Source organism: Mixophyes fleayi, chromosome 10 (genome assembly GCF_038048845.1).
Source record: "Mixophyes fleayi isolate aMixFle1 chromosome 10, aMixFle1.hap1, whole genome shotgun sequence".
Lineage (NCBI taxonomy): Eukaryota > Metazoa > Chordata > Amphibia > Anura > Limnodynastidae > Mixophyes > Mixophyes fleayi.
In genome coordinates this window covers 60,568,777-60,581,119 of record NC_134411.1, presented here as the reverse complement: position 1 = coordinate 60,581,119, position 12,343 = coordinate 60,568,777, and the positions used below count along the sequence as shown (strand labels likewise).

Here is a 12,343-nt window from a genome sequence, read left to right as displayed (position 1 = left end):
TGGTGGATTAGCCTTGTAAGAGGGGACAGGAAAATTTTTTTTTTTTTTAGCAAATATAACGGATCTTTTATTTCTTTTTAAATGAAAACACTCATACCCTACACCTGAAAAGGCCACATTATCTGAATATATCTATTAGTCACCTCTTTGCTTGGCAAATCCCAGTATATGCAATATACAATCTTCCTTTGCAATTGTCAGTTAGCATGTACTTCCATTTTCTTTTCTCCCTGCCCAGCAACAGAGTTATTACAGACATTGGTAGGTGCATGTGCTATCAATCTTTTCATTGCCCAACAGCAAATGAATCTACACTAATCACATTATTGTGATTAGTATGACTTTACTGTCTAAAGTGTGCTTCCACATTCACGTTCTGAATTATGTAAAGTCAGCCATAGTAGTAATGCACATTATCATACATTTAACACATTTGGATGTGAGGACTACATCCACATTTAGTTCTTCTGGATCCACATGCATATAATTTTACTTTTTAACACAGTAGGCATGCTACAACAGCACAAGTAGTGATCTTTTGTAGACCACATTGTAGACAGGGCCTTTCAGGTTTTTTTTCCTTATTGAATTAAGATAGCTCAAAGGACCATTAGGTTGAAAGCATGCAATGACATGAAATAACATAAAAGCTTGAATGTCAATGATATCTAAACTTATGTTTGCATGGGTGCCAAATATCATAATTAAAAGAAAAAAAAAATTAGAAGAAAAAATAAAACATTTATACAGGAGCCTAGACAACTACACATGTTATGTCACTGTAAATCTAACAAGGAGAAAGCTTCTGTAGCAGGAGGGAGAGCAGGTTGAACAAAAAGCGCTAGGTGTTCTAATTCTCAAAACCACATCATTCTCACACTTAAACCACTGGAGTATTCATATTTCTCATGAAGAAGTGCACAAAATAAAAATTAAACAAAAACAGGACGAATGCATCGGTCCTCTATTAGCCTTGTTTAAAATGCCGATACCGCCATTGCTCCTAACGAGAGATGCTCAAGCTCGGTTTCCCGAAAACTGAGCCCAACTGAACATCGGAGATCTGACTACCGATCCGAGCCGGCTTGGTTCTTTTGCGCGCCCTCGGAACTAAAAACAAGGCAAAACATCATTGCTGCATCGTCGGATCTCACAAGTTTTAGATTCTATAAGCACCGCCCTCCACAGAGATCCGGGGCTATTTCACAGAGAGACACAGAAGTGGTAGCAGGGTTCTTGGCAGTCTCCAGTGCAGTTGGGCAGCGTCATTAATGAAAGAAAAAGAGGAGGGGTGGCAGTGTTCTTAAAAGTCTCCAGTGACATTGTACTGTGCCATAGCTCGCACAAAAACAGGAGAGGTAAAAGTGTTCTTGCCAGTCTACAGTGTCAGTGCCTTTGCTCACTGTCATTGCTGAAACAGAAAGAATAGAGTGGCAGTGTTCTTAAAAGTCTCCAGTCACATTGCTCTGTGTAATAGCTCACACAGAAACAGGAGGGGTGGCAGTGTTCTTGTCACTCTCCAGTCACATTGTTCTGTGCTATCGATATGGATTCACATTAGTCCACAGAAGACCAGGAGCACCAAGCAGCTGCTGGCACCAGTCATGATCATACTAATCCCTCTACGTCATCTGCTAAAGCCTATGTTCAAATGCATACTGGTTTAAAGAGAGAAACAAAAACTAAAAAAAAACAAAAAAATCCCATCTTTATAAAGAAAAAAAACCTCTATAATAATGGTGAAAGTTTACTGTTTACTGTATAAAAACATAAAATTGCCAACATGCCATTCTACCCAAAATATTAACAAGCATACCAGCATCAGCTCCCTTCTCTCAGCTAGATCCCAGCACCTGCAATCTACACGGTCATCCTAACTCTCATCAGTGTGTACATCATCCTCACATAATACTAATTCATCCCCAATGAAACCCACCATTACAGAAGTCCCTGTACTTGTTAGGAACCCCTCCAGCCAGTACAACAACACCCGGAGTCTGCTCCGAAAGTCTGGTGTTCACTGTTGCCCCTAGTGGTGGGGACAGACTTGGCCGCAGACAAACGGAGGGTCGTGTGATGTGTACCGACTGTGGGGAACCCAGGAACAGTTGGTAATGGCAGACAGCGTATCCAGAGAACTAGCAGAGGTCAGGGGTCACTTGCTTGATAGAATAGTCAGAAAACACGCCAAGGGTCGGGGTCACGAGCAAATCAGCAGTATCCAAAGTTCAAGCCAGAAGGTCAAGGGCACAGGCAGAAGGCAAATGCAAGGTACAGGCAGGGATCATACACGGTAAACGAAAGTCCAAAGGTTTTCACACCAACAGCAGGCAGCAAACAGGAGTCTGGAAGCTATAACCGGCAGGGAGGCTAAGCCCTCCCTGCCTTAAATACAGAAATGGACAAATGAGTGCCTAGCTCTCTAATTGCACACAGACTGTCCCCATAAATGTATTGCTTAGCCTGCAGGCTTGCCGCACTGTTGCGCACGCGCCCGGCTGCCCCGTAGTGCCGGGAAGCGGCACTGAACTGCAAAGCAAACCGCAACGATCGGCTGGCCCCCGGAAGTGACGTCCCGGCCATCGCTATGACGTCCTGTGAGAGAGTCGTGGCGTCTGGACAGCGCCGCGGCTCGTAACAGTACTTTGATGTAATTGCCGGTAATAGCGGTACTCGTTCATTTTAATGGCAGAGTTCTCATGATTTTTAGCCAATTCCTTTAGACCACACAAAATATCAAAATGTTTTTCTGAAATGTTCATCTGCATCACCACTGGGTGTCTTGGGAAGCTAAGTTTTCTCCTAGCAGCCGTTGCCAAAGAAACTGAGGGAGAAGACATTGTCGTGTCATGCACCACTTGAGCAGTCAGCTTGCTGACCAGGAACTCATTGCATCTCTTGAAATCTGGGTAAGTTGGAACAGAAAGAAGAGACATAGCTCATAAACCTAGGATCATGCACAGTTGCCAAAATGTAGTGATCCGATTTCAAGATGTTGATAACTCTTGGATCCTGGCGAAGCAAATAAAGTGCTTGATCTACAAGTCTGACATAGTTAGTGGAATTGCTTTGTTTCATCTCCTTCTTCAATTTCTCTAGCTGCTTTTCCAAAAGTCTAATTAGGGGAATCGCTTGACTCAAGCTAACAGTGTCTGAATTCACTTCACATGTGACTACCAAGAGTGGTTTCAGCACCTTGCACAACACGGAAAGTATTCTCCACTGTGCTGAACTAAAGTACATTCCCCCTCAAATTATAATCTTCTTCCTGTTGCTGCAATCTCCTACATGCTGTAGCAGAATGCCGAAAATAACCCGAATTATTTAGAGACACAGACAGCAGCTCCTGCATGTTAATGTCATGTTTTTAAAAGCTCTGTACCAACAAGTTGATTGTGATGTGATGGAATTCTCACTGCTTTAATGCACACTCAATATTGGTGGCGTGATCACAAATGACATATCCTCAGGAGAGTCCAAGCGGGATAAGCCATGTTGCATTCCTTAGTTTTTCAAACCGGTTGTCAGCCAGTGATACACAAATGTAGGATAGCACTTTGTATTTGCAACAGGATGAGGGGGGATATTTGTGTAGCGGACAACGGCACTAATGAGGATGTTGGTAAGGATGATGTTGTTTGTGTAAGTCCTGCACCAGTGGAAGCAGTTCTTGCCAGTGATAAGAAGGTGGCCATTGTCAAGCCTGGGCATAAGACTAAAAAATCCACCTCTTATGTGTGGAATTATTTTTACCCAATCCTGACAACAGTTGTCTAGCCATTTGTAGAGTTTGTAAAGTCACACTGGCAACACCTTCCTCATCAATAACCTCATTAGTGATTGTGATCGGAGTTAGTCCCGCATTCAAGTTGCTAAGGCTAGATAACTTATCCGCTATCCAGGATTACCCTGAATAATTCTTGAGCGTTAGTCCGGCTGTTGCTGCTACTGCTGGGGATGGATCTTCAACCCATTAGTAGACCAAGAAGACTGCTAGTAGTTAACAACAATTGACTGTTAAATAATCCTTTGCAAAAGAAAGCAAGTATGAAAGCTGTCACTGAGTTGCAAAGCGGATCACAGACGCCATGACGACTATGCTAGTATTAGATCTGTGTCCAATATCCACTATTAATGCAGCTGGTTTTAGAAAGGTAATTGAGGTCCCGTGCACCCGTTACCAAATTGCATCATAAAACCTTTTTACTAGAAAAGCAATTCCTCACTTCTACCAAAGGGTTCAATAAAATGTAATTATTGGGCTACAAAATGCAATTGTACCCATTGTACACTTTACCACAAATAGTTGGACAAGTGTAACTGGGCAAATTAAAGATTATATGACTGACAGCCCACTGGGTTAGTGAATCGCATTCAGCAGCAGGAACAGCAGCAGCATGTACCCAACAATTCCAGATTTTTCAGTGGCTGGCTACTCTGTGTATCACAGGCTTCACTAAGAGACATACTGCTGACAACCTGTTCAAAAAACTAAGGGATGTCATTGCAGTATGGCTTATCCCGGTGGACTCTCCTCAGAATATGTCATTTCTGATAACGCCACCAATATTGTGAGAGCATTACAGTTAGGTGACATCCATCACATTCCCTGTTTTGTTCACACAATTAACTTGGTGGTACAGAGCTTTTTGAAAAATGACAGGGATGTGCAGAAGATGCTGTCTGTGGCCCGAAAAATTTCGGGACATTTTCAGCATTCTGCAACAGCATGTAGGAAATTGCAACAGCTGCAAGAACAATTTATTTTGCCTTGCCACCAACTGAAGCGAGAGGGGGTAACAAGGTGGAATTCCACACTATATATGCATATGAGGATGGACGAACAGCAAAAAGCAATCCACGCTTACTCCACAAGCCATGACACTGGGAAAGGAGAGGGAATATATTTAAGTCCAGTGCAGTGGAGAATACTTTCCATGTTGTGCAAGGTGCTAAAACGATTCGAAGTAGTCATCTGTGAAGGGAGTTCAGACACTGCTTGTTTTAGCAAAGCGATTCCCTTAATTAGAATTTTGGAGAAGCAGCTTGAGAAATTGGAGGAGATGAAACAAAGCAATTAAGCCAAGTATGTCGGACTTGTATATCAAGTACTTTATTCGCTTTGCCAGGATCCAAGAGTTAACATCTTGAAATCGGATCACTATATTTTGAGGACTATGTTTAAGAGTTATGTCTTCTTTCTTTCCAACTGCCCCAAGTGGTATGTGACACGACGGCGTCCCCTCCTTCAGTTTCTCAGGCTACTGCTGCTAGGATAAAACTAAGCTTTTCCAAGAGACCCAGTGGTGATGCAGATAACTCAGTACAACATTTTGACATTTGGTCTGGTCTAAAAGAATTGCCCAAAAATTGTGGCACTTCTGCCGTATTTCCACCTGATCCTATTATCAACATCCAAAGAATGGTGGAGAATTATTTTAATGACAACATACAAATAGACATGTCAGATAGTCCCTTTACATACTCGGAGAAAAAAAAAAAGAGGCAATTTAGAGAACTATGTACAAACTCGCTTTGCAATACCTAAGCTGACCACCCTCCAGTGTGTACTCTGAAAGAGTTTTCAGCACAGACGGCAACCTTGTCAGCGACCGATGTAGGAGGCTACTGCCTCAAAATGAGGAAAAGCTGATGTTTATCAAAATGAACTACAAATTCCACGAGGAAGGCCTTTACCAACAATTACATCAAAGTACAGAGACTTCTGTAATAGTGGATTCCAGCGGGAATAAACTAGTATTGTGTGAGGAGGACGACAGTGTAGATTGCAGGTGGTGGGAGCTAGTTGAGAAGCTGATGTTGGAATGCTTATTAAAATTTTGGCTATAATGGCATGGTAATTTTATGTTTTTCTACAGTAAAGTTTCAGCTTTATTAAAGATGTGCTTTTTTGTTTAGATTATTGTTTATACATTTATGTTACGGAGACTTCTGTAATGGTGGATTCCTGCGGGGATGAATTAATATTGTGTGAGGATGATGTAGACACTCATGAGGGTGAGGATGAGGCTGTAGATGAAATCATCATCTTGCCGCTGTAGAGTTCATTAACAGCACTGTTAGTTTAGCTGCCTTAAGCCCATTCTTAGCTTGATTTGTTGGGGGCCCAAACAAACCAAGCACTTCAGCCAAGGACAATGCCATCTTGCATAATTTTTCTGTCCTGAAACTGCTGCGTGGCCCTGGCAATGTTTCCTAGATGCGATATAAACTGCTGTGTGTTTGTGCCATTGCTCTAACCAGCCTTGTTGCAAACTTACAGTTCATTAACAGCACTGTTGGCTTGGGTTGGGTACAAATTAATGACTACAGTAAAACCGACATCGGTTTGACTGATGGGACTGTATAATGTACAGTAAACATTATAGAGGCGGCCTTTCTTTAAATGACCACCTTAAGACCGAGAATGTCTGGTTCGCACTTTAACCGGACGTCATTTGCACACACCGGCATTTTTATGTGGCGGAATTGTTGGCAAGAGTCATTCCAAGCGGTCGTTCCCACCTCCAGGTAAGACAGCTCAAAATCGCACTTCTCCCATCGGTCAAACGGATGTCGGATTTACTGTAGTCGCTGAAGTGACTACCACCGGTTGGCTTAGCTGCCTTAAGCCCATTGTTAGCTTGTTTTGTGGGGGCCCAAACAAACCAAGCACTTCAGTCAAAAAAGTGGCACTTCTTGTCACTAAAGTGCTTGCTTTGTTAAACTGTACTTGCTACCCTTCCTGTGTCTGTGTGAATTTGCTAAGCTTTGTAACATATGGGTGGGTGGGAGGTCCCAATGACAATTCCATCTTGCACCACTTTTCTTTTCTGCCACTGCAATGTTGCCTAGATGTGTTATGAACTGCCGTGTGTTGTATCGTTGCTCTGTCGCTTGGCATCCAGCCAGCTTGCTGCAGTCTTTGTCCGAAAGTGTATAAAAATAATATTGTGACCTGTGAGGTAGTCAAAATTGACTGGAAATGACTGGAAATTAGTGTTATTGAGGGTTATAATAATGTAGGAACAAAAAAGAGCAAAATTATGTGATTTTAACATATTTTAGCAATTTTTCTTAAAAATACAGATCCAAAACCAAAACACAGGGGTCAGTGAACATTTCTACTCCTAGCAAGGCCCACCACACTCTCCTCACTCGCCATAGATGACGGGAAGGTCGTGGTCCTGCGCTCTGGCAACATCTTTTCTGTTCCCCCAACTGATTGCTATGACACTAAGCATGCGTTCACTTGCAATTTAACGTCCCTTGTTCATTGAGTATAAGCAGCCTCTGACTCTTGCCCTGAAGTATGTTAGGCTGTTAATGTGTTCCAGATATTCATGTTCAAAGAGAGAGTCAGCTCTATTGTCTGTTTGACTCCTGACATATTGTTCCTTGACACCTTCCAGAGTATTCCTGGTAATATCTTCCAGTGCATGCCTGGTATGTGTACAAATCCGGTGTAATTCCTAGTATCGTTATCTTCCACAGTGTTCCTAGCAATATCTTCCTACGAGATATGGGTATATTCAATAAGCCTGTGCATTCCTGGTATCAACAACTATCAAGTGCACCTCTCCTGTGGTACCCATATTTCCTGGCATTGCCTCCACTTCTGAACTACCTAACCTGCCAGTCATACCTGGGACCCTCTCAGTGCTGGCAGCAAAATCTATACCTCTTTGTGGGGGTTCCCACACCTCACATCCACAGCAGGTAACGCCAGTCCACGATAAATCCATAGTCTACTATTTTTGGGTCACCTTGACTGTTTGGGAGGATATATCTGAACCCCTGTTACAGCCCTTATTCTCATAAAAGAGAGACTGACTCATGAAACCCATGCACATAAATTATTAATACTGCATATACTAACACCTGTCAGTACTGCTCCACCACCTATTTATCATCTATCTCTCAACTGGCAACAGGTGTAAAATTCCTGGACAAGGTGATCAGCTTGACAAAGCAATATTTGACATTATTAACCTTCAAAAATCACAATCATGTTAAGAAAATCAGCAGAACTCATTATATATAGGGTATGTGTTAAAATTCAGTGCATAAAAGCAGGAGAATTTTATTCTCCTTGCTGCCACAAAGGCATTTAACACAACTGAGTGCCCCCTTTATTTGCTTGAAGTTCAGGTGTGTCAAGACATTTGTCAATTTATTTAAGCTATGTACACTATGGCTAGGGTTTACATTTGATCCATTTCCCTAGGACGATGCATGCACTACAACAGTCCTCCACCTTCCACTTTACTGCATGAAATTCTTTACCATGTCCAACACCGATCAGCCACAACATTAAAAGCTCTGACAAGTCAAGAAAATACCATTGTTATCTCGCTACAATGGCACCTGTCATGGGGTGGAATTTATTAGGCAGCAAGTGAACAGTCAGTTCTTGAAGTTGATGTGCTGGAAGCAAGAATAATGGGTAAGTGTAAGGATCTGAGCGACTGTGACAAGGAACAAATTGTGTTGGCTAGAAAACTGGTTCAGAACAAATCTAAAACGGCTGGTCTTGTGGGGTGTTCCCAGTATACAGTGGTAACAAAAAGTGTCCAAGAAAGGACATCTGGCAATAGGGTCATGGGCAACCGAGACTCAATGAAACACGTGGGTAGCCCATGGCTATTTCATCTGGTTGAATCCGACAGATGAGCTACTGTAACGCAAATTTAAGAAAAGGTTAATGCTGGCTATGATAGAAAGAGGTCATAACACAGTGCATCGCAGCTCGCAGTGGGAGGTATGCTGGTTGGACTTTACTACATGTCCTTTCAGTCTGACATATTTGGTGTACTGCAGAAGCACTGACCAATGCTGGAAGTATGTTTGATAACAATGCTGTTTTGTAAGGTACCCTATATACAGCATTTACACTGCTTTTTCTTCATAGCTAATTTTCTATTTAGGTCACATGTTATGCTATCAAACTCTTTTCAGCCCTTCCTATGATGAAGTGATTTAGGGCTAATGCAGAGTGGGACATACGCCAATGTGAGTAGAATATATTACATGAAATCGCTCTAAGCATGCCCAGAAAATGAGTGCATGGCAAAAGCTCCTATGCACACTGATTCTGACACTTATGCCTGCCTGCTTCTGGAGAGGCAGGACTGGGAAGGAATGGGGTGTGCAAACACAGGAAAAATACCCAAAAGGAATGTACAGGTTAATACGGCTCATGCAGACCTGCAGAATCCAGCATAAACACGCCTTTTAGAAAACATATTTCTTGCACCTGCTATAGGGTAGGTGCAAATACACTCTGATGCAGAAATAGATGTACCTCGAGATTAGGACAGCCCTGCATATGAACAGAATACACTATTTCCTTACTTTCTTTTTGTTTTTAAAAAGTAAAAGTAAATTAACTCCAATTTTAAATCAATTATTTTTATTACATTTTTCAAACAATAAAAATACAACATAACATGGTTAACTTGGCAAACAGTTCCAGTTCTTTTGAATATATAACTCTGCACGGAAATACATATAAATAATTAATCGTATATGCAACACACAGTTCCAATAAAACCCAATGTAACAATTGGCCCACTCAGGTATAGCTTCCCCTCCCACCCCCACCGAGCACCATGGCCCCAAACCCTAATATTCAGTTATCCACTAAAAAGAGAAGAGGCGGGGTACTCAAAATTGATCAAAATCTGCCGCTAGTGATCTCACTGCAAATCTAGACTTCAACGAGACCAGACTTTAAAGTACTTAGGCATATTGTTTCTAGACTAGTAGGTGAACCGCTCATGTCCCACAGCCTCATTTACCAAAACCACCCAGGCAACAAATTTGGGCCCATCACCGGCCATCCACTTTCGAGCTATAACCACTTTAGCTAATACAAGGAGGTTGGTGACGTATCCGGTTGCGTTCCTACTCAATAGTTATTCCACTCCCATAACAAACACACAGGTCTTTGGAAATAGCACAGGGATCCTGACGCCTATATCCCGTATCCCCTCCACCATCTCCGTCCAAAAGTCCCCAACCACAAGGACAGTACCAAAGTAAGTGCCAGAAGTCAGCAGGAGTTTCTCAACACTTTGGGCACATAGAGTTAGTTCTGACACCCATATGGTTCAGCCTGTGCGGGGAATAATATGCTCTGTGTAATATATGTAACTGCACCTGCCTAAACCGGATACAGGAGGTGGCCTCTCTGGCACTGTCAAAAATGGCACTCCAGTTGTCGTCATCTAAGGGGCCTAAATCCACCTCGTCCGCAGCCCACCCAAGTCGTCAGGAGCAAGAAGGGAAAGGACGTTAGCATAAAGAATGGAGATGGTCTTGGTTGTGCTCATCTGTCCCAAAAGCGAACGGAGAGGGGCCATGTCAAAAGTAATGAGAGTTCTGCCAAACTGGGACTCCAGGGCATGTCGGAGCTGCAATTAAGTAAAGAATAGGCAGTTAGGAAGTGAAAATTCTGATCGCAGTTGCCCAAAGGATTTAAGAACACCATTGTAATAGAATTGACACATGGATGTGACCCCTGCTGCACGCCACCGGAGAAATTGCCGCAATTTATACAACTCAGGAAAGGCGAAATTAACCCAGATCGGAGTATCAGGGTATATCCCAACTGTATCCCTCACTCCCTGAAGCGCATTTCATACCAACAAGGCCTGCCTAAGTAGTGGTGGAACAATTCTTGAAACTTGAGTACCCAACAAGGCCTGGACAGGTGGGCGCTCAAAACCTGTACACCTGGCCAGATAACTGACAAGGGCGGCCGGTGGAGAAGCCCCAAACCATCCCTTCAGATGCGCCAATTGTGCGGCTAGATAGTAGCCCGAAAGTCCAGAAGAGCAAGTCCCCCAGAGGCTTGGGAACGGCACAAAGTAGCTAATCTGATTCTCACCAGCTTCCTCTCCAAGACCAGAGAGGACAGGAATTTGTTAATCTTGGAGAAGAGCTATCTCGGGAGATATATCGGAGAGTGGTGCAATGGGTACAGGAATTTTGGCTGGAGTACCATTTTAATTAGATTAACTCTACCCAAAACGGACAGGTGCAATTTTGACCAAGTAAAAGTCTTGGCCTGAAGCTAATCACGGGGTCAATATTCAGTGGTATGTAGTTAGCAACCGAAATTGTGACCCATATCCCTAGATATTTAAATTTAAGTGTCCACTGGAGAGAATGGGAGGTAGCAGGACATGCTGGAAGTCCCCCAGAGATAGGGAATATGTTTGACTTAGACCAATTTATCCTCAGGCCAGATAAATCACCAAACTCCTCCACCAGACATAACAGTGTAGTCAGGGATACGTCCAAATCTCTAAGAAACAGGAGAATGTAATCTGCATACAATGCAAGTTTGTCAACCCCATCCCCAACCCTGAGGCCACAGATCGCAGGATGAGTTCGTATTAAGCAAGCCAGCGGCTCAATAGCTATGGCAAACAAGGCCGGGGAGAGGGGACAAACCGGACGTGTGCCCCTGCCCAAGTGAAAGCAGTAGATAACATGGCCATTAACACTAATTCTGGCCGTCAGGTGCCGAGTAAAGCAACCGAACCCAGGATAGAAATTTAGGGCCAATTCCCAATCTATATATAACCGCCCACAAATATTCCCATTCCACAGAATCAAATGCCTTAGCGGCATCTAAGAACACCACCACTGCACCATCTCCATGGCCCCCCCGGCATCTGCAAATGTATAAACAGACATCTCAAATTGATGACCGTAGACTTCGCAGGCATAAATCCTGTCTGGTCTGGGTGGATCAACTGGGAGATGACTGTTCAGGCGCATAGCAAGGACTTTGGCAAGGATTTTTACATCAGTCGTAAGAAGGGAGATTGGTCGATTTTGAATCTGGTAACAATGGATCCTTACCCATCTTTAGGATAAGAACTATCAGTGCCTCTAATGGATGGTGGCAAAACAGCGGTCTCCAAGAATTCAATATGTTGATCATGTAATGTAGCAATAAAGAAAACAAGATTTATACTTGCGATAAATCTCTTTCTCTGAGTCCATCTGGGGGACACTGCTTAACCATGGGGTTGAGTAGGGAGGGGAGGAGTCTGGCACCTAAAGAGTTAACTTTCTTCCTGCTGACAGCATATCTCTCCCACCAATTCCCCACATACCTCAGTTTGATTACCAAAGCCCTAGGACAAGAGGCCAATCAACCAAGATACACCCCTCAACAGAGGGGGGAGTGGAGAGAAAAGAAAAACAACGAAAAAGGGGGGGACCGCAGTGTCCCCCAGATGGACTCAGAGAAAGAGATATATCGTAAGTATAAATCCTGTTTTCTCTTTCATCCATTTGGGGGACACTGCTTAACCATGGGGACTTA

The 12,343-nt window shown here is 43.1% G+C and overlaps 2 protein-coding genes across 3 annotated transcripts in view; one reads left to right on the top strand and one right to left on the bottom strand.

Annotated features, from left to right (window-relative positions):
• The window catches only part of SLC12A4 (solute carrier family 12 member 4), a 1,264,335-nt gene that overhangs the window by 869,626 nt on the left and 382,366 nt on the right, over nucleotides 1-12,343 (top strand). The gene's annotated exons all lie outside the window — the stretch shown is intronic.
• Nucleotides 1-12,343, bottom strand: part of EDC4 (enhancer of mRNA decapping 4) — a 257,782-nt gene that overhangs the window by 131,761 nt on the left and 113,678 nt on the right. The gene's annotated exons all lie outside the window — the stretch shown is intronic.